Source organism: Chlorocebus sabaeus, chromosome 28 (genome assembly GCF_047675955.1).
Source record: "Chlorocebus sabaeus isolate Y175 chromosome 28, mChlSab1.0.hap1, whole genome shotgun sequence".
Classification (NCBI taxonomy): Eukaryota; Metazoa; Chordata; class Mammalia; order Primates; family Cercopithecidae; genus Chlorocebus; species Chlorocebus sabaeus.
Window position 1 is genome coordinate 6,731,311 of NC_132931.1, and position 20,185 is coordinate 6,751,495.

At 45.3% G+C, this 20,185-nt stretch overlaps 1 long non-coding RNA gene across 1 annotated transcript; it reads right to left on the bottom strand.

Annotated features, from left to right (window-relative positions):
- Positions 1-1,499: 1,499 nt before the first annotated feature.
- LOC119621337 (uncharacterized) lies at positions 1,500-14,468 on the bottom strand. The gene is made up of 6 exons (XR_005237882.2): positions 13,945-14,468; positions 10,495-10,543; positions 9,578-9,647; positions 7,914-7,987; positions 2,521-2,649; positions 1,500-1,633 (listed from the first exon to the last, which is right to left on the bottom strand). It is a non-coding gene; the product is annotated as an uncharacterized lncRNA (long non-coding RNA).
- Positions 14,469-20,185: the final 5,717 nt, after the last annotated feature.

Below are 20,185 nucleotides of genomic sequence, written 5' to 3' on the forward strand. Positions count from 1 at the left end.
TCCCATAATTCCCACATGTCGTGGGAGGGACCCAGTGGGATGTAACTGAATCATGGGAGCGGATCGTTCCTGTGCTGTTCTCATGATAGTGAATAAGTCTGATGAGATCTGATGGTTTTATAAAGGGGAGTTCCCCTGCACATGCGCTCTCGCCGGCCACCATGTAAGAAGCACCTTTGCTCTTTGTTCGTCTTCTGCCATGATGGCGAGGCCTTCCCAGACATGTGGAACTGTGAGTCCATTAAGCCTCTTTCCTTTATAAATTACCCAGTCTCGGGTGTGTCTTTATTAGCAGCGTGAGAACAGATTAGCACAACCTCCCTTACCTTTGCCCTCCCAGAAGGCAAGGTTTGACCTCAGACAAAAGACATGGCATTTTCCATATTTTGTCTTAAGGCAAAATGTGTTTTTCTTAGGACAAAATCTTTGTTGTCGTTTTGCTTTGTTTTGCCACTTTGTGAGATTGGAATCTACCTGAAGCTCCAAGTGGGGACAACCTGGACCATTCCTGAGCCCTTATCCTGCGCCAGGCACTTCCTCCTTGTCATCTGCTTAAACCTCTCTCCAACCAGGCAAGTGCCATTATGAACTCCACTGCTGGGCAAGACAGGAGCAAGACAGACGGGGTCTTACCCTTCATAGGCTCACAATAAATGTCTAAGGAATTAATTAATGTGTGCTTCTTTCCAAGGGCTTTGGGCTGTTTATTCAAATGTATCTTCTCAAAGTTTCCCCAAGAACTCAAAGATAAAAATGTGTGTTAGATTTTTAACTGGCGTTCATTAATGATGCCTTATTATATATCCCTCCAGTGGCCTTTCTTAACCCCATTCTCTAATACATCTCTATGTTTTCGAAGTAGAAAGGTTCTTAAGAGAGGTCAACCTAGTAATGATGAAATGCTGACAGGGAAGCAATGGACACACTGTTGGTTAAAAAATACTGACCCCCTCTGACAGAAGGAAGTGGAAAGTCAAGTGGCAAATGATTGCTCTTCTTAAGCAGAAGAGACTATTCCTGAGGTTTGGTGCTCTTGTGCTGAGAAGAGAACACAATGAGAATTTACCACCCTCTTGCTCTTAAGAAAACAGCTGGTGTAGAGAAAGGGGAAATTATCTCTAATTCACTCAACTGAACCACAAATATAGCTGTCATCTTTTTCAGAGTAAGAAGAGTACATGCTATTGGGAGATGAGGATGAAGGACCCAGATGGATACAGTCTGGATGGAAAGCTGATGTGACTTATTATTCTGCCCGTGAGAAGCCCTGCACAATTTTCATTCATGCTTACAGCACCAAATGGTACTGTGAGCTGCCACTGGAATGAAAAATACAGTGCAAATATAAATCCATTTTGGCAACACTTAACTTTTTTTTCTGAGGGTATATAATTTTGGGGTCTGAATCGCTTAATGATAAAAGAGATACACAGACGGTTTTTCATTCATTTAACAAATATTAGCTGAGAACCCAGAAACCGTGCCCTAGGGATGTTGAAGTGAATGTGTTATATGAGCTGAGACCTGACTTACCAGTTGTGTTGATCTAGAGGGAAGAGAGATCTGAGTTAGGGCCACTGCCTAAGCTTGAGGGGGCTTGCAGTGTCTGCGGGAACCTGCATTCTCTTCTTTTCTGAAAATCATTAAAATTCTATTTCAATCTTAAAATGTTGTTATGATGAGGTACCTATGAAGATGTCAGCAGTGTGGTTATCCTGAGTGGCTTCCACACTGTTTGAGCCAGAATGTACACCCTATTCATAACCAGTCTGAGCAAGTTGTAACCCCAGATGGTCCTGCTGTCTCATATTAGGGTTGTAGACCTCTCAGACGAATGTTAAGGATGGGATCCAAGTACCAGCCCTCGTGTAGATAGAATTATTTAAAGTGGCCAGGGATACAAACTCCTGGGGCAAAAGAAATCCATTTGTTGGCCAGGCGCAGTGGCTCACACCTGTAATCCCAGCACTTTGGGAGGCCGAGGCGGGCAGATCACGAGGTCAAGAGACTGAGACCGTCCTGATCAACATGATGAAACCTTGTCGTTACTAAAAATACAAAAATTAGCCGGGCATAGTGGTGGGCGCCTGTAGTCTCAGCTACTTGGTAGGCTGAGGCAGGAGAATCACTTGAACCCGGGTGGCAGAGGTTGCAGTGAGTGGAGATTGCGTCACTGCACTGCAGCCTGGCGACAGACCAAGACTCCGTCTAAAGAAAAAAGAAAAGAAAAAGAGAAAGAAATCCATTTCTCAGAGACACAAAATGGAAGAACTAAGTCTGGCCCCCAGTTCAAAGGGTGGAGTAGGGCAGATCATGCATAACAAAATGGAGAGTCAGAAGGTGCAATGATGCATGCCTGGAGCCCAGAATAAACTGGAAATTGAGCAAGAAGGAGCCAAGAAAGTTTCTGAAAACAGAGATGGAGCATCATCAGTTTTAAGCCTGAATGCACAGCTGGATGGATTGGCTTTTGGATGATGTCATGGGGTAAAGTTGGACACAAGTATGTTTGGGCATCACCTTGAGTGGAAAAAAGAGAGCATGATGGCTGGAGAAAGAGCATCCAAGTGTTTCAGTGGGAATGAGCTCTGATATCACCTTGAGATTGGAAAGCTTTTCACATCCTTCCAAGGGAATTACCGCTCCATTCTGGGAAAAAAAAAAATCAGTATTTAATATTGCTTTGGAGAATTTCTAGTTCTTCATGTAACAAATCCTTTGAAATTGCACTGAAGTTACACTTGAATGTACTGTATTTGCCTGCCATTTACTAATTCACATGGGTTGTTCTGCCTAATCTCTACATCACAGCAAAATCATTTTCATGCTCCATTTCCTGGACACCACAGCCTCTTATTTCGTAGATAATGATCCTTTTTTCCACTATGATTACAAATGACTGGAAAAAAAATACACAAGTCGCAACCAGCCCCATGTAATAACCTGCCTACTGCCACAATTGAGTTGCTGAGGGCTTTTTGTTTACTATTTTACTCCATGTAAGATGGTTACATGTCAAAGATTTTTACAATGTTAGAGGCTTTTAGAAGATCAAGAGTGGATAAAGAGATGTGATATGACTTTAGAATTTTTGATTTTGGCCTGGTTTGTCATTTGTCTCCACTTGTTTCTTTCCAACAATCTGCTACATTTTTCCACACTTTTATTGTACCTAAAATTTTAAACTTCTTATTAAAGTACAACATTACAGCAGGATGTTTTGTTTTGTTTTGTTTTCAAAATTTGCCACAGCAATATATCTGGTCCCCAGTAATCTTTCAGAATTTTGCCATTCCCTAGCCAGAGATAGAGTAAATTTTTTCCTCCCTTTGAAATTGAATGGGCATTTGTGGCTGCCTTGACGAATAAAATTCAGGTCTAGTGACACTATACACTTCGGAGACAAGGTCATAAAAGAAAATATGGCTTCCACCTGACTCTCCATGCTCATCTTTAAAACCCTGTCGCCATGTTGTGGGGAAGCCCAGACCACACGAGGAGGCCCCATGTAGGTGCTCTAGGCAAAAGTCCCAACTAAGGTTTCACCCAAAGCTAGCACCGTTTCAATTCCATTTTAGCCAGCATCAGTTGGAAGACATGGAAGTGAGAAAGCGTCACATAATCCTAGTCCCCAGACTTTCAGCTGCCCCAGCTGATGATGAAAGTAGTGAACACAAGTTATCCCTGCCAAGCTCTGCCCAAATTGCAGATTCATGAGAAAAGTTAATGTTGCTTTAAGCCACCAAGTTTTGCAGTGATTTGTTACCCATCACTGGGTGACTAGAACCAACACTCACACAGAAGACACATGTCATAATTATACAGGTTGATGAATTTGCACAAACTGAACACAGCCATGCAACCAGCACTCAGATCAAAAAACAGCTTCTCAGAAGCCTCATCACTCTTCCGGTCCCTCCCTCCAAAAGACAGCTACCATCCTAACATTTTTTGCCTAATTAATGTTTTTGCCTATCCTAATTAAATTTCTTTTTTGCCTATTTTAGTATTGACCAAAGCTGTCACATGGCTGTTGTGACCCTATTAGCAGCAACTTGCCCAGGACAATGAGGTAAGACCCCAGCCAAGGAATTCCTGCTTTTGGGAGGGTTCCAAGTTAGAAGACGATTGCTGTGTGCTATGAACTGAACCACATCCCCCTAGAATTCATGTTTGGAAGCCCTAACCCCCAGGTGACTGTATTTGGAAATAGGACTTTACAGGAGGTAATTAAAGATAAATGAGGTCACAAGGGTGTGGCCCTAACCAAGAGGCATAGTGCCCTTTGAAGCAGAGGAGACGCCAGTAGGACAGGCACACAGAGGGAAGGCCACAGTCAGAAGGCAGCTGTTTACAAGCCAGCAAGAGAGACCTCACTAGAAACCAAACCTGCTGGCACCTTGATCTGAGACTTTCCGCCTCCATGACTGATAAAATGAATGTCTGTCATTGCAGCCACCTAGTCTGTCATATTTTGCTAAGGCAGCCTGAGCAGTATTATACTGGATAATCAATGAAGCCTAACATCACTGTGGTAGAGAGCTTAGTTGAAAATGGGAAAACTGTTGGGCACGGTGGCTCATGCCTGTAATCTCCGGCCGAGGTGGGTGGATCACTTGAGGTCAGGAGTTCGAGACCAGCTTGGCCAACATGGCAAAATCCCGTCTCTACTAAAAATACACAAATGAGCCAGGAATGGTGCCAGGCACCTGTAATCCCAGCTACTCAGGATGCCGAGGCACGACAATCACTTGAACCCGAGAAGCGGAGATTGCAGTGAGCCAAGATAATGCTACTGACTCCAACCTGGGTGACAGAGTGAGACTCTGTCCCCCAAAAAAATAAAAAATAGAAAAAAGAAAGAAAGAAAGAAAGAAAAGGAAGGAGGGAAGGAAGGAAGGAAGAAAGGAAGGAAGGAAGGAAGGAAGGAAGGAAGGAAGGAAGGAAGGAAGGAAGGAAGGAAGGGAGGGAGGGACGGATGGAGGGAGGAAGGGAGGAAGGAATGAGAGAAAGAAGAAAGAAAGAAAGAAAGAAAGAAAGAAAGAAAGAAAGAAAGAAAGAAAGAAAGAAAGAAAGAAAGAAAGAAAGAAAGAAAGAAAGAAAGAAAGAAAGACACCTGTAATCCCAGCTACTCAGGAGGCTGAGGCACGGGAATTGCTTGAACCCAGGAGGCAGAGGTTGCAGTGAACAGAGATCATTCCACCGACTCCAGCTTGGGTGACAGAGTGAGACTCTGTCTCAAAAAAAATAGAAAAAAAAGAAAGAAAGAAGGAAGGAAGGAAGGAAAGAAAGAAGGAAGAAAGGAGGGAAGGGAAGGGGAAGGAAGGAAGGAAGGAAGGAAGGAAGGAAGGAAGGAAGGAAGGAAGGAAGGAAGGAAGGAAGGAAGGGAGGGAGGGAGGGAGGGAGGGAGGGAGGAAGGGAGGGAGGGAGGGAAAGGAAATGGAAGAACTGAGGCTGAATCTCCCCAAACCTGAATGACAGAGAAGAAGGCATGTTTGGGAGTTGATGATCATTAGACACGTTTAGGACACCTGCTCAAGCTGTTGACACTCCAGGACTAATGCCTCTCACAGTCATTGATGGCAGAGAAAGCCTATGGACTTTTAACTATAGTAGTTGACTACTGCCCTGACCACAGTTGTTGGGAAGAGGGGTGGGAAGCTGATCTAATTTGTGCCGAATGCATTTAACTTCTCTTTCTGAAGAATCAGAGAACCTATACATAGCCCAAACAGCTGTAGACACCAGAGCTCCATGGCCACATAATCCCAGAAGTTATAGCTGACTTGACTGGAACATATGAATGATCACAAGCCACACACACACAAAAAATCAAGGCAAAGATAGCAGGATCATGAGACAGACACCCTAAGAGATGCCCATATCCTATTCTGAAACTCAGGGGGAGAGAGAGCAGAGGTATAAAGACAGAGACCTGGAGGTACTTCCTGCAAAGGGTACTGTGAGACTCCCCTCTCTTCTTCTAATCCATTTTAAAAAATTTTTTATTGTATTGCATTTTATTTTGAGACAGGATCTCACTCTGTCACCCAGGCTGGAGTGCAGTGGCACCATAACAGCTCATTGCAGCCTTGACCTCCCAGGCTCAAGCAATCCTCCCACCTTAGCCTCCCAAGTAGCTGTGACAACCGGCATGCACCACCATGCCCAGCTAATTTTTGTATATTTTCTAGAGATGGGGTTTCACTAGGCTGCCCAGGTTGGTCTCGAACTCTTGAGCTCAAGTGATCCTCCCGCCTCAGACCCCTGAAGTGCTGGGATTACAAGCATGTGCCACCGCATCCGGCCAAATTTATTTCTGTATACTGAGCTATTTGGCTGTACTGGGTGGCCAGGCCTGCAGAGCACTGGACCCAGTGCTGACAGAGGCAATCCAGACCCTAAGTGCTTTGAACCTAAAACAGTTAACACACCCTCTTGCCTATTCAGAACTGATTCTGGACATTGACAGAGTTGAGGCTGAAAATTAAAGACACGAACTCTCTTTCCAGAATGGTCTGGTGCAAATCAGGACTATCATACAAGCACAGCATTTCTTCTTTTTTTTTTTTTTTTTTTGAGACGGAGTCTCGCTCTGTTGCCAAGACTGGAGTGCAGTGGCACAATCTCAGCTCACTGTAACCTCCACCTCCTGGGTTCAAACGATTCCCCTGCCTCAGCCTCCCAAGTAGGTGGGCTTACAGGCACATGCCACCCTGCCTGGCCAATTTTTGTATTTTTAGTAGAAATGGGGTTTCACTGTGTTAGCCAGGATGGTCTCGATCTCCTGACCTCGTGATCTGCACGCCTCGCCCTCCCAAAGTGCTAGGATTAGAGGCGTGAGCCACCATGTCCAGCCACTTTTACCAATTTTCTAAGCACCTCAGGATTAGTCAGAGGCTTTCAGTACTTTGTATATATCATATCACTTAGCATTGTGAAAATGCTCTAGTCTGTCCTCTTATTATTTATTTATTTATTATTTGAGATGGAATCTCACTTTGTTGCCCAGGCTGGAGCACAGTGGCACAGTCTCAGCTCACTGCAACCTCCACTCCGGGGTTCAAGCGATTCTCCTGCCTCAGCCTCTGGGGTAGCTGGGATTGCAGGTGCGCACCACCACACCTGGCTGATTTTGTGTTTTTAGTAGAGGCATGGTTTCACCACATTGGCCAGGCTGGTCTCGAACTCCTGACCTCAGGTGATCCACCTGCCTTGGCCTCCCAGAGTGCTGGGATTACAGGCATGAGCCACCGTGCCCGGCCTGTCCCCTTATTATTTGTTGATGGATCTCTTTGCTCAGTTGATTGAGAACTTACTGAAATCATGCACTGTGGCCCAGTCAACTCCACAGTCTACTGGGTTTAAACCCAGGGACCACCACTTGAAATGTTCAATGTCTATAAATGAATAATTTTGTGAAAATTTTTTTTTAAAAAAAAGACCTGATTTCTCTTCTCGTGTTGTTACTAACTTGTTGTGTCACCTTAGGCAAATCAGTAAGCTCTTCTGGACTTCGGTTTGCTGATAAAGACAATAAAGACATGGGGCTATACCCTCTTTTAGATTCCTTCAAGCTTTGCCTCAATGTAGTCTATTTATATTCTGGCAAAGCTGTGAACTACTTATAGAAGAAAAATCAAAACCTCAGTGGCAGTCACCTCAAGGTAGTATCTAAATTAGGCTGTGATCTGTCCATCTGTTTATTTTGGAGATCAGTCATGTTCCTGTTTCAGAGCACTGATCCCGCGTATCCCCTCTTCCCCCCTGAGGCTGCCTGGCGTCCCATTTCAATCTTGTCTTATGTAGCTGGCTGATGTTTGATCTTCAGTTCACATTTGTTCCTGCTCTTATCACTCTTGGGAGGCTGTTATTACCCTCTTCCAATGCCGTCAAAGGTCTTTAATGCCTACCTTTCAACATATTGCGTGTCATCTTGTAGACACCGCTGAATGTTAGCTTAGCATTGCCCAGGGACATCCCAGACCTGGTGAATGACAAATGAGAAATGAACTGAAATTTCTCTCTTTTAACTGGTCTCAAAATAGAATTTCCAAATCATCAGATTGGCTGCCCTTTTGGTAAAGGGATTCCTGAATATAATTTCTTCACATCTCTGTCTCCGGAACCAAGGGCTTGTAGGTGCAATGGAACAAAACTGATCTGAGAGCCAGGTACCTCTTCAAGTCTCAGTTCTGCCACTAACTAGCTTAAGTCTGCATTACACTGTAAGACACTCTACACCATTTATTTCTAGATACTATATGCAGATGTTCTAAGCTTGCCTTACAGAGATTGTGCCTAAATTGTGCCTACACTTACCCAAAGTGCCTAAACTAGGTAGGCTCATGTAGTATCACAGTTTGCTATATTAGACGCTCTGGATAGATACATACAATAAGACCCATAGCTTCCAATTAGAGATTGCTTATCTCTAAACCACAGTCTTAGAGGCAGCATTCCCAAAGCATGTTCCATAGAGCACAAGAGACACAAGTGGCTTCTTTAAAGCAGGGCTCCATGGTGTAGTGGACACTGTCATGTGTTACCCAGATCTTCAGTTCCTGGACAGAGTCACCCACTCCTTCAGTTGCTCCATCTCCAGAACTTGCCCTCAGCTGAAAAGAACTGCCTTATTCAAAGCCACACTCCCTTCCCAAGACAGCCTGCGTACAATGCATCCAATGGTCAACATGGGGTGGCTCTGAGGAGGTGGCAGCGGTCTCCAAAAAGAGAGAAAGAAGGAGAGTGGCTAGGGCTGAAAACCTACCTATTGCGTACTATGTTCACTATTTGGGTGATGGGCTTGATAGAAGCCCAAACCTCAGCAGTTTGCAGCATACTCATGTAACAAACCTGTACGTGTTTGAACCTAAAATGAAAACAAGCAAACAAAAAATTGATTGTGTATTCATAAAGACATTTTTTAGAAAAAGAACACCAGCCGGGCACGGTGGCTCACACCTTTAATCCCAGCATTTTGGGAGGCCAAGGCTGGTGGATCACCTGTGGTCAGGAGTTCGAGACCAGCCTGGCCAACATGGTGAAACATTGTCTTTACTAAAAATACAAAAACTAGCTGAGGAGTGGTGGTGCCTGCCTATAATCCCAGCTACTAGGGAGGCTGAGGCACAAGAATCGCTTGAACCTGGGAGATGGGGGTTGTAGTGAGCCGAGACCGTGTCACTGCACTCCAGTCTGGGCAACAGAGTGAGACTCTGTCTCAAAAAATAACAATAATAATAACAAAGAAAAAGAAGACACCATTTTCATCAGATTTTCAGAGTGATCCCCCAACACTGAGAACAACTATGTCATATAGAAATGAAAAATAAATTAGCCTATTAATTAATTGCTGAGGGGATCTTCCTTGCTCACATTCCAGCTCAAACCGTTTTTTTTTTTTTTTTTTTTTTAACTTTGAAGAACGCTAGCATCCTAATGCAATTTCTCTTCACCTCCCAGTGTTTGGAAATATCTGACTTATGCTTCCTTTTCTTCATGTATCTCCCTCCCACCCTCAGGCACATCTATTTGCTCAGTGATGTGGGCTGCGCTTGTCAATAATGGCACTTACAGTTCAGAGTAATGATCTCCTCTCGCCTTTCCCATCTGTTATTTCCATATGCCTGACATCTTCATAGTAGCTTTTCAGGGAATAAGAAGACGCTGCTTTACAAACCATCCTTCTCTCTTGAAATACTTAATGTCGACACTGTTTGGGCTGCTCTTTATGAAACTCCCGAAGCATCATGACTGAAGCCATCATTCTGACTCTTTGTAATAATCACAGCTCAATTTTCCCGCCGAGGCTGATTTCTGGCTGGCCTGTGGTCAGGACCATATATTCATAGGACTGCGTGTCATCTCCACCTTTAGACTCCAGTTATGGTTGTAACAGTTAATTTCCCTCATTTGTAATGTCACTTCCACCATCTCACCTAGTATATTATCCTCACATGAGCTCAGGACTGCCCTTCCAAGAGATCCCAAAGCATCCCCAGCTCCTCTAGACTAGGGAGGAGATAGTGGGTGGTGTCATGCGGACACCGGGCCTCTGTCCATTTGAAATATTTTGTTGTTGTTGTTGTTGAGATAGAGTCTCATTCTGTCACCCAGGCTGGAGTGCAGTGGCACAACCTCGGCTCACTGCAACCTCTGCCTCCCAGGTTCAAGCAATTCTCCTGTCTCAGCTTCCCATGTAGCTGGGATTACAGGCACCTGCCACCATGCCCGGCTAATTTTTATACTTTTAGTAGAGACGGGGTTTCACCATGTTGGTCAGGCTGGTCTTGAATTCCTGACCCCAAGTGATCCACCCACCTCAGCCTACCAAAGCACTGAAACAGGCATGAGCCACTGCGCCCCGGGCCCCATGTGAAATCTGAGTCAGCACAGCCTGGAGACCTGCAGGCACCCACCAATGATGCAAACCCAGGGAGGAAAGAAAGGAACTCTAGAGGGAGAGCAGCTGGGAACAAATGGGAAATTCACCGTGACTGTTGGCTTAGAGTTGGGAGAGTTGAAAGGGCCGGGTTGGAATCTGGAGAGAGCAATATCACCAATCATGGTAGTAATCATAATATCTAACATTATCAAGCACTTTCTTTTTTTTTTTTTAGATGGAGTCTCGCTCTGGTGCTCTGTCACCCAGGTTAGAGTGCAATGGCGCCATCTTGGCTCACTGCAACCTCCACCTCCCAGGTTCAAGCGATTCTCCTGCTTCAGCCTCCCAAGTAGCTGGGACTACAGGTGCCCGCCACTACACTTGGCTAATTTTTGTATTTTTAGTAGAGATGGGGTTTCACCATGTTAGTCCAGGCTGGTCTCAAACTCCTGACCTCAGGTGATCCGCTGGCCTCAGCCTCCCAAAGTGCTGGGATTACAGGTGTGAGCCACCACGCCTGGCCATCAAGCATTTTCTATACATCAGATACTGTATTTAGTACCCTGCAGGCTGGGCAAGGTGGCTCACAACTGTAATCCCAGCACATTGGGAGGCTGAGGTGGGAGGTTCGCTTGAGGTCAGGAATGTGAGACCAGCCTGGGCAGCAAAGCAAAACCCCATCTCTACAAAATGATTTTTAAAAAATTATCTAGGTGTGGTGGTGCATGCCTCTGGTCTTAGGTACTCAGGAGTCTGAGGTGGGAGGATGGCTTAAGGCCAGGAGTTCAAGGCTGAAGTGAGTTATGATTACACCACTGCACTCTAGCCTGGGTGACAAAGTGAGACCTTATCTCAACAACAACAAAATAAGTACTTTGCAAGCATGAAGTCATTTATTCCCCATGACAATCCTATAAGATAGATACTATCATTTTTTATTTTTCAGATGAGTAAACTGAGACATAGAGATGAATTCAGATATGATTCTGCTTGTATGTATATCCAAGGGGCATTGACCTGGTGAGTGGAGGCTGACAGATGAGTTTTAAGGCATGAACAGTAATAAAAGTTGCTGGCCGGGTGCGGTGGCTCATGCCTATAATCCCAGCACTTTGGGAGGCCGAGGTGGGTGGATTACCTGAGGTCAGGAGTTCGAGACCAGCCTGGCCAACATGGTGAAACCTCATCTCTACTGAAAATATAAAAATTAGCCAGGCATGGTGATACATGCCTGCAATCCCAGCTACTCAGGAGGCTGAGGCAGGAGAATTACTTGAACCTGTGAGGTGGAGGCTGCAGGGAACTGAGATCGTGCCATTGCACTCAAGCCTGGGCAAAAAGAGGAGGAGGAGGAGGAGGAGGAGGAGGAGGAGGAGGAGGAGGAGGAGGAGGAGGAGGAGGAGAAGAAGAAGAAGAAGAAGAAGAAGAAGAAGAAGAAGAAGAAGAAGAAGAAGAAGAAGAAGAAGAAGAAGAAGAAGAAGAAGAAGAAGAAGAAGAAGAAGAAGAAGAAAAGTTGCAAAGGCTCGGATTAAAGATTGGAAACCAGAGCCAGTCAGTGTTTGGGGTAAAGAGTTAAAACTCTGGGCTGAATGGAGAGTCAAGAGGCAAGTCATGACTTTGGCTCCAAGAAGAGATACTGGAGCCAGGACTAAGGTCTGAGAGGGCACTAATGAGGATCAGGCCCAGCCGTGGGGATGGGAGTGACATGCTTGGCTAGGCGTGGAGAGAGTGCAGCTCTGTGGGTCTGTGGGTACCCAGGCTCAAGCCCAAGCAGGATGTACATGGGTTTGGGAGCCACGGGAAGTTGAAATCCCACAGAAGAGCTCAAAGCCACCCTACCTGCCCCAAAATTGCACAGGACAAACCAAGACTTTGGGATAGTGAGCCCTGCAGAACAGGTGAGAGCATGCTCCTTACTCACAGATGAGAACCAAGATATCTCAGGCTTCCCACCTGAGGGGTTAGAGCTGGCCAGAGCTGCAACGTGATCCAACCACTGACTCTGCGTTTGTACTGAGAGTCACAGAGAAGCAGAGAAGGGTGTTATGGACCACCGGTCTCTGGGAGCCCCCAGAACCCTGGCAGGTCTCTCTGGTACTTTGGAGAGAGCTGTGATCGGGCCTGTGATGATGAATATTGAGTGTCAACTTGATTGCATTGAAGGATGCCAAGTATTGTTTCTGGGTGTGTCTGTGAGGGATTGCCAAAGGAGAGTAACATTGGAGTCGGTGGACTGGGAGAGGCAGACCCTCCCTCAATGTGAGTAGGCACCATCTAAACAACTGCCATCACAGCTAGAATAAGGCAGACTCGCTGAGTCTTCCGGCCTTCACCTTTCTTCCATGCTGGATGCTTCCTGCTCTTGAACATCAGACTCCAAGTTCTTCAGCTTTGGAACTCTTAGACTTACACCAGTGATTTCCCAGGGGCTCTTGGGCTTTTCAGCCATAGACTGAAGGCTGCGCTGTCAGCTTCCCTGCTTCTGAGGTTTTGGAATTTGAACTGATCCACCACTGTCTTCCTTGATCCTCCATTTGCAGACAACCTGTCGTGGGACTTTACCTTGCAATCGTGTGAGTCAATTCTTCTTAGTAAATTCCCTTTCATATATACATATGTCCTATTAGTTCTCTCCCTTTAGAGAACCCTGACTAATACAGGGCCACTGCACTCCACTCTGGATGACAGAGCAAGATCCTGTCTCAAAAAGAAAACAAAAAATGCTTTGCAAAGGTCAGTTCCTCCAACCTGCTCATTGTGCATTTGGTCCCAGGCCTTGCCCTCTTCTGGTTGAACTCCAATTTGTTCAGCTGCTGAAGGTTTAAGATGGGCCCCATTCCGGGCATGTGTCACCATGCTTGGCTATTTTTTTTTAATATATATATATTATCCTGTAGAGATGGGATCTTGCTATGCTGCCCAGCCTGGTCTCAAACTCGTGGCCTCAAATGATCCTCCCACCTTGGCCTCCCAAAGCACTGGGATGATAGGTGTGAGCCACTGTGCCCAGGCTCCAGGGTATAGGCCCTATTCCAGCACTTCTTTTTGTTGTTGTTTGTTTCGTTTTTTGCTTGTTTTTTGAGATGGATTCTTGCTCTGTTGCCCAGACTGGAGTGCAATGGTGCAATCTCAGCTCACTGCAACCTCCACCTCCCAGATTCATGCAATTCTTGTGCCTCGGTCTCCCAAGGAGCTGGGATTACAGGCACACGCTACCACGTCCAGCTAATTTTTGTATTTTTAGTAGAGACAGGATTTCACCATGTTGGTCAGGCTGGTCTTGAACTGCTGACCGCAATCAGGTGATCCGCCTGCCTCAGCCTCTGAAAGTGCTGTGATTACAGGCATGAGCCATGTCCAGCCTATTCCAGCACTTCTTTAAGAGGAGACCCTTGAATACCGAGAAGTTCTTAAAGGCAAAGGAAATGGAGCTTTAGCAGTGAAATTTCAGGCAGAGAGTAGGGCACCTTTGTGAGAAAATGTACTGAGGGTACGGGCCTGCTTTCCTGGGTGGGGTATGCTTTGAACGTTCTAAGAAAGATAAGGTGTGCACTTACAGTTTTGCCGATATATAGTAGAATGTTGGATCACTACAGAGGGAGAGGGCTATAGCGGCAGTGCAGCATCGTAACTGCACAGAGCAGCTGTCACCTTTCACCACCTAGAAGGGAATCAGTAACAACAATTCACTATTCAGTCAGCACGCAAAAATTCTAGAGCCTCTGGATTGTCCGTCCCTATGTGTGTGTGTTTCTTTCTTTCCATCTTTCTTTCTTTCTTTCCGTCTTTCTTTCTTTCCTTCCTTCCTTCTTTCTTTCTTTCTCTTTCTTTCTTTCTTTCTTTCTTTCTTTCTTTCTTTCTTTCTTTCTTTCTTTCTTTCTTTCTTTCTTTCTTTCTTTCTTTCTTTCTTTCTTTTCTTTCTCTTTCTCTCTTTCTTTTTTTTTTCCTTCCTTCCTTCCTTCCTTCCTTCCTTCCTTCCTTCCTTCCTTCCTTCCTTCCTTCCTTCCTTCTCTTTCTTGCTTTTTTCATTCACTCTTTCTTTTTTTGTGAGTGTGTGTGAGAGTCTTGCTCTGTCGACCAGGCTGGAGTGCAGTGGCATGATCTCAGCTCACTGCAATCTTCGCCTCCTGGGTTCAAGCGATTCTCCTGCCTCAGCCTCCCAAGTAGCTCGACTACAGGCACCCACCATCAAACTCAGCTAATTTTTGTATTTATTTATTTATTTTAGTAGAGACAGGGTTTCGCCATGTTGGCAAGGCTGGTCTCGAACTCCTGACCTCAGGTGATCAGCCCACCTCAGCTTCCCAAAGTGGTTGGAATTATAGGCGTGAGCCACCACGCCCGGCCTTTTTTTTTTTTTTTTAATGACAGGGACTTGCTCTGTCATCCAGGGTGTAGTGCAGTGGCATAATCATAGCTCATTGCAGCCTCGAACTCTGGGGTTCAAATAGTCCTCCCATCTCAGCATTCTGAATAGTAGGGACTAAGGTGCATGTCACCGCGCCCAGCTAGATTTTTAAAAATGTTTTGTAGAGATGGGATCTTGCTGCGTCACCCAAGTTGGTCTCAAACTCCTGGGCTCAAGTGATCTTCCTACCTTGGCCTCTCAAGAGTGCTGGGACTACAGGTGTGTGCCACCACACCTGGCTAACTAAAAAAAAAAAAAAAGAAAAGAAAAAAGATTGTAGACATGGAGTCTTACTATGTCACCCAGTTTGGTCTCAAACTCCTGGACTCAAGCCATCTGCCTGCCTCCACCTCCCAAAATGCTGGGATTACAGGCGTGAGCCACCGCACTCAGCCAATGCTACTTATGTCTCCTCTGATTCTCATAGTGATTCACTGCAAAGCCGTTCAATCAAGAAGAGACTTTGGCTCATTTTCAGGACCAGCAGGGAAGGGGGTGGAGGAGCTGAATTTCCCTCTGTGCCCATGCTTGGCAGTATCAAAAGATAAACACCGAGGTACCAGGGCTCCCCACTTCATGCTTGGAAATGCCCTATCATGCAGGGTCACCCAGTGTGGGCAAAGACCAGTCCATCTTGTTCTCAGCACTCACTCAGGTATCATTCTTTTTTTAATTACTATTTATTTATTTTGAGATGGAGTCTTGCATTGTCACCCAGGTTGGAGTGCAATGGCATGATCTCAGCTCACTGCAACTACCACCTCCCAGGTTCAAGCAATTCTCCTGCCTCAGTCTCCTGAGTAGCTGGGATTACAGGCGCCCGCCACCATGTTCTGCTAATTTTTTGTATTTGTAGTAGACACAGGGGCTTCACTATGTTGGCCAGGCTGGTCTCGAACTCTTAACCTCTTGATCTGCCCGCCTTAGCCTCCCAAAGTGCTGGAATTACAGGTGTTAGCCACCATGCCCGGCCTCAGGAATTATTCTTATAACTCTGATGCCCTTTGGAAACCTGGGAATAGAAAATGCATCATCTTCGGCCCAAATCAGAGGAAGAAACATTCACAGATTTCTACAGATCATGTTTGTGGTAGTTTTAAAATATGTCTGCAACGTGTTTAATAGTCATCTCGGCCGAGCAGAGTGGCTCAAGCCTGTAATCCCAGCACTTTGAGAGGCCGAGGCAGGCGAATCACCTGAGGTTAGGAGTTCGAGATCAGCCTGGTCAACATGGCAAAACCCTGTCTCTACTAAAAATACAAAAATTAGCCAGGTGTGGTGGCAGGTACCTGTAATCCCAGCTACTTGGGAGGCTGAGGCAGGAGAATAATTTGAACCTGGGAGGCCGAGGTTGCAGTGACCCAAGATCGTGCCATTGAGCTCCAGCCTGGGCAACAAGAGCGAAACTCTGTCTCAAAAAAAAAAAAAAGTCATCTCATCAAAAGGGATACTCACAAATGGAATATCCCTCCCCTTGAATTCAGGCTGTGTATGCCTAAAAAATAAAATGCAGCAGAGGTGACTCTATGAGGCTTCTTCCCAGGCTGGATTCCAAGAAACTATACAGTTTCTACCTGGCTTTTTCTCTTTTCAGGATAAATGTCTCTTTGAAGCCCAGCCACCATGTTTGGAGGAAGCCTGGGCCATAGGTAGAGGCCAGGGTCTAGGTGTTCAGCCAACAGCCCAGATAAGACCCAGGTAAGTTCTAACAGCCATCATCAGCTATTAGCTGGTAAGAGAGGGAACCTTCGGATGATGACAGTCCCCAAACTTTCAGTCGCCCTGGGGGATTCCAAGTGGAGAAGGAATAAGCTGTCCCTTCTAAGCCCTGCACACATAATAGATTTGTAAGCAAAATAAATGTTATTGTTTCAACCACTAAGTTTTGGGATGGTTGGTTACATAGCAATAGACAATGGGGGAAAAAAAATCTATTCCTATTTTGTACCCATGTCACCATATAAGCACCACCCTATAATAGAGAGAGCAATTAACAAGCAAACAGAACTTAGAGGCGGGGAAGCTTTGGATGTTTCTCTTCGAGAATCTCACCCTGCATTCTGATCTTGGGTTCCTTTGGCATCGTATAATCTACAACATGACTATTCAGCTCTAAACAATCGTACCAGTTTAAAAGTACATGCGTTTGCCCCTTAATGAGTGGCATCTGTATTTAGAATTGGACTCACTCTCTCTTTCCTATTGCAACATTCTCCAATAAAGTCATTCTTGTCTAAGTCTGTGTGATACAATTTTGCTTTGACACCATCCAGGGTTTTCAGCACCACAGTGGTCAGAAAATTGTGTCTTCAATGTCAGTTACAGTTCCTTCAACACTTTGCCAGCATGAGAAAGTGCCTAGCTTTAGGTTTAGAAAGTGCACTGGTGTTCTGGCCTTAGATTCAGTATGGCATCACAGAACAGAGCCCAGGAGGCCCGCAGACAGGGGTCTGATGCTCTCCTCTTTCTGTTATTGCCTATGTGATTTTGAAGAGGTTACTTAACTTCTCTGAGTTTCTATTTTCTCACCTGTAAAATAGGGATAGTGACACCTCCATGAAGCTTTTATGAGGATAACATGAATTAGTATTTGTAAACAGCTTAGAACAATGTCTTAGATATATCAGAGCTCTATCTTTAATTAGTGATTTCTTAGCACTGGTTGTCTCCAAAAGTTGGGTGGGAGATTGGGGCAGATTGTACTCCTTTGCGTTGTTTGTTGTTCTGTTGAGTACGTGTCACTTTATAATTAGTAGGGAAAGAAGGACAGAAGGAGGGAGGGAGAGTGGGAGGGAGGGAGGGAAAAATGAAGAAAGGAAGAAAAAATTGGAAGGAAGGAAGGATGAATGGAGGGAGGGAAGGGGGAGAGGAAGAAAGAGGAGAGGAAGAATGGAGGGAGGAAGGAAGGGAGAGAGGGAGGAAGAGGAATAGGAAGGAAGGAAAGAAGGAAGGAAGGAAAGAAGGAAGGAAGGAAAGAAGGAAGGAAGGAAAGAAGGAAGGAAGGAAGGAAAAAGGAAGGATAGATGGAGGGAGGGAAGGGGGAGAGAAAGAAAGATGAAAGGAAAGATGGAGGGAGGAAGAGAGGAAGAGAGGGAGGAAGGGGAATAGGAAGGAAGGAAGGGAGGGAGAGAGGGAGGGAGGGAAAGAAGGGAAAGGAAAGGAAGGGAAGGAAGACAATCTAAACCTCAGTCCTTGTACAGATGTTCTAAGCTTCTTTCCAGAAACACATCACTTACCACTTGCCCTTTTGACCACAGAGGAAGTCAGTTCTATCTGAATGGATGTTCCAGTCCTTAACTGAATTTGGTTAGTGTCTGAATGATAGTCCATGGCCTTACTGCCTCATAAATCAAAGCCAGGGAATAATTTTAACAGTGCATAAACAGGAAATATGAAAATTAATGCTTGCAGGAACCTTATTTAATTTTGCTGTGAACCGATTTCCGTGACATTTATGCTGTTTGTTTTGTGTAGTTGTGTGTGGGTTTTTCTCTCCCCCTTCTTTTTATTTTGTTTTCTGTTTTCTTTTTCCTATTGGCTCAGTTTCAGAGAGGCTAGTTATCTGCACATTCATCTATAAAATGACCTTCCTTTCTTGAAATGCATGTCCTTCTGTTTGTAACAAAAGGTCACAAACTCGCTGGGCCCATCAAAGCCATTACTATGGCAATACACTACAGGATTGCGATTATTAACCTCTGGATAAACAGGCAGGCAGGGAAGATGGATGGAGAGGAATAAGGCTTGTGTTTATACACATTTATCTTTGGTAATTAGCCATCTGGGGGAAAACCACAAATACAGGCAACAGAAATTGATTTATCTTCAAATAATAAGTTTTGCTTTACAACAAGGTCTGAAAGTGCATCTTCTCAAGTGCTAATTTTGCATGTCACTTGCATGCTTTAAGGATGAAAGTAGTAATTAACAGGCCTTTCATATGCAAAAGTAAGGTGCTAAGAAGCTGTTAGCTTCATCCACAAGAATTTAAAAAAAAAAAAAAAAAAGATGCTTTTCCCAGAAGACTTCCCAGGTCCTAACAGGCTTGTCACTAGAGGCCTGTATCTTCCTGGAGGTCCAGGGCCATTCATAAGAAATTAGCTGCAGACAAGTGTGGTGTGAAGTGGGAAGTCACTGATACCATAAAGCAGGTGCAATCTGAATTGGAAAGTCACTGATTCCATGAGGGTTCCTGTGGTCTTGGGCTTGACCTCTCTCCACTGATGCTAAAGGTCAAGGCCAGGAAAGAAACCACCTAGACACTTGCGTGGCACAGCCACATCAAAACCAAGGGGCACAGGCGCAGCGGCTCATGCCTGTAATCCCAGTACTTTGGGAGGCCGAGGTGGGTGGATCACTTGGGGTCTGGAGTTCGAGACCTGCCTGACCAACATGGAGAAACCCCGTCTCTACTAAAAACATAAAATTAGTTGGGCGTGGTGGTGCGTACCTGTAATCCCAGCTACTAGGGAGGCTGAGGCAGGAGAATCGCTTGAGCCTGGGGGGCGGATGTTGCTGTGAGCCAAGATGGCACCATTTGCACTCCAGCGTGGGCGACAGAGTGAGACTCCGTCTCAAAAAAGAAAAACAAAAACAAACAAACAACAAACAAAGAAAAAAAAAAGAGGGCAGGGCTCTTAATAACCAACAGGGGGATAGTGGGATGAAGGGGCTCTGTGTCTCATTTCCAACACTCGCTCGATACCTAAGGGATTAGTAGCTACATTTGCTTGTTGGCCAAAGGCCTTTCTGTTCCAGGAGGAATCAGCCCAAACTAAGAGGGAATTGTCTGGGTAATTCCACTTCCCCTTTATAGTTAAGCCTCAGGGAAGCGCCTGCTTTTAATGAGCTGTGGTTCAAAACCATCCATCCAGGCTCGCACATGGCACCCTCCGAATTTATTCAAAGACAAAGGAAAACAGAGTGAGACACTCTGGAGAGGCCCCGTCGACATCCATCTGCTGCAGCTAAGTTTCCCCCATTAAACCCTTCTCATAAATAGCGCCGGATCCTGCAGTCTCTTGCCAAGTGTTTTTTGAACTGTTTTTATTAATAACAAATTGGAATTAGTTGCTGTCTGCAATAGGCCCTGCGCGTTTCCACCTGTGAACCCTTTAGGCAGAGGGTGGTGCTGTCCAACACCTAACACCTGGCCGCAAGCTAAATGTGCTGCAAGACCCTGTTTTAAACCTTTCACCCCTTGGAGGCCTTCAGTGACCACAGTGAAGCTGCCCCAGGTGGTAGCACAGCCAATGGGTGAGGGGATGAGTGCTACACCTGCCTGCCAGGTGCAAATCCCATCACTGCCTCTTATTGGGAATATGACCTTGAGCAAGTTAATTACCCACTCCGATCCTTATTTTGCTCATGTAAAATGGAGATGTTAACAA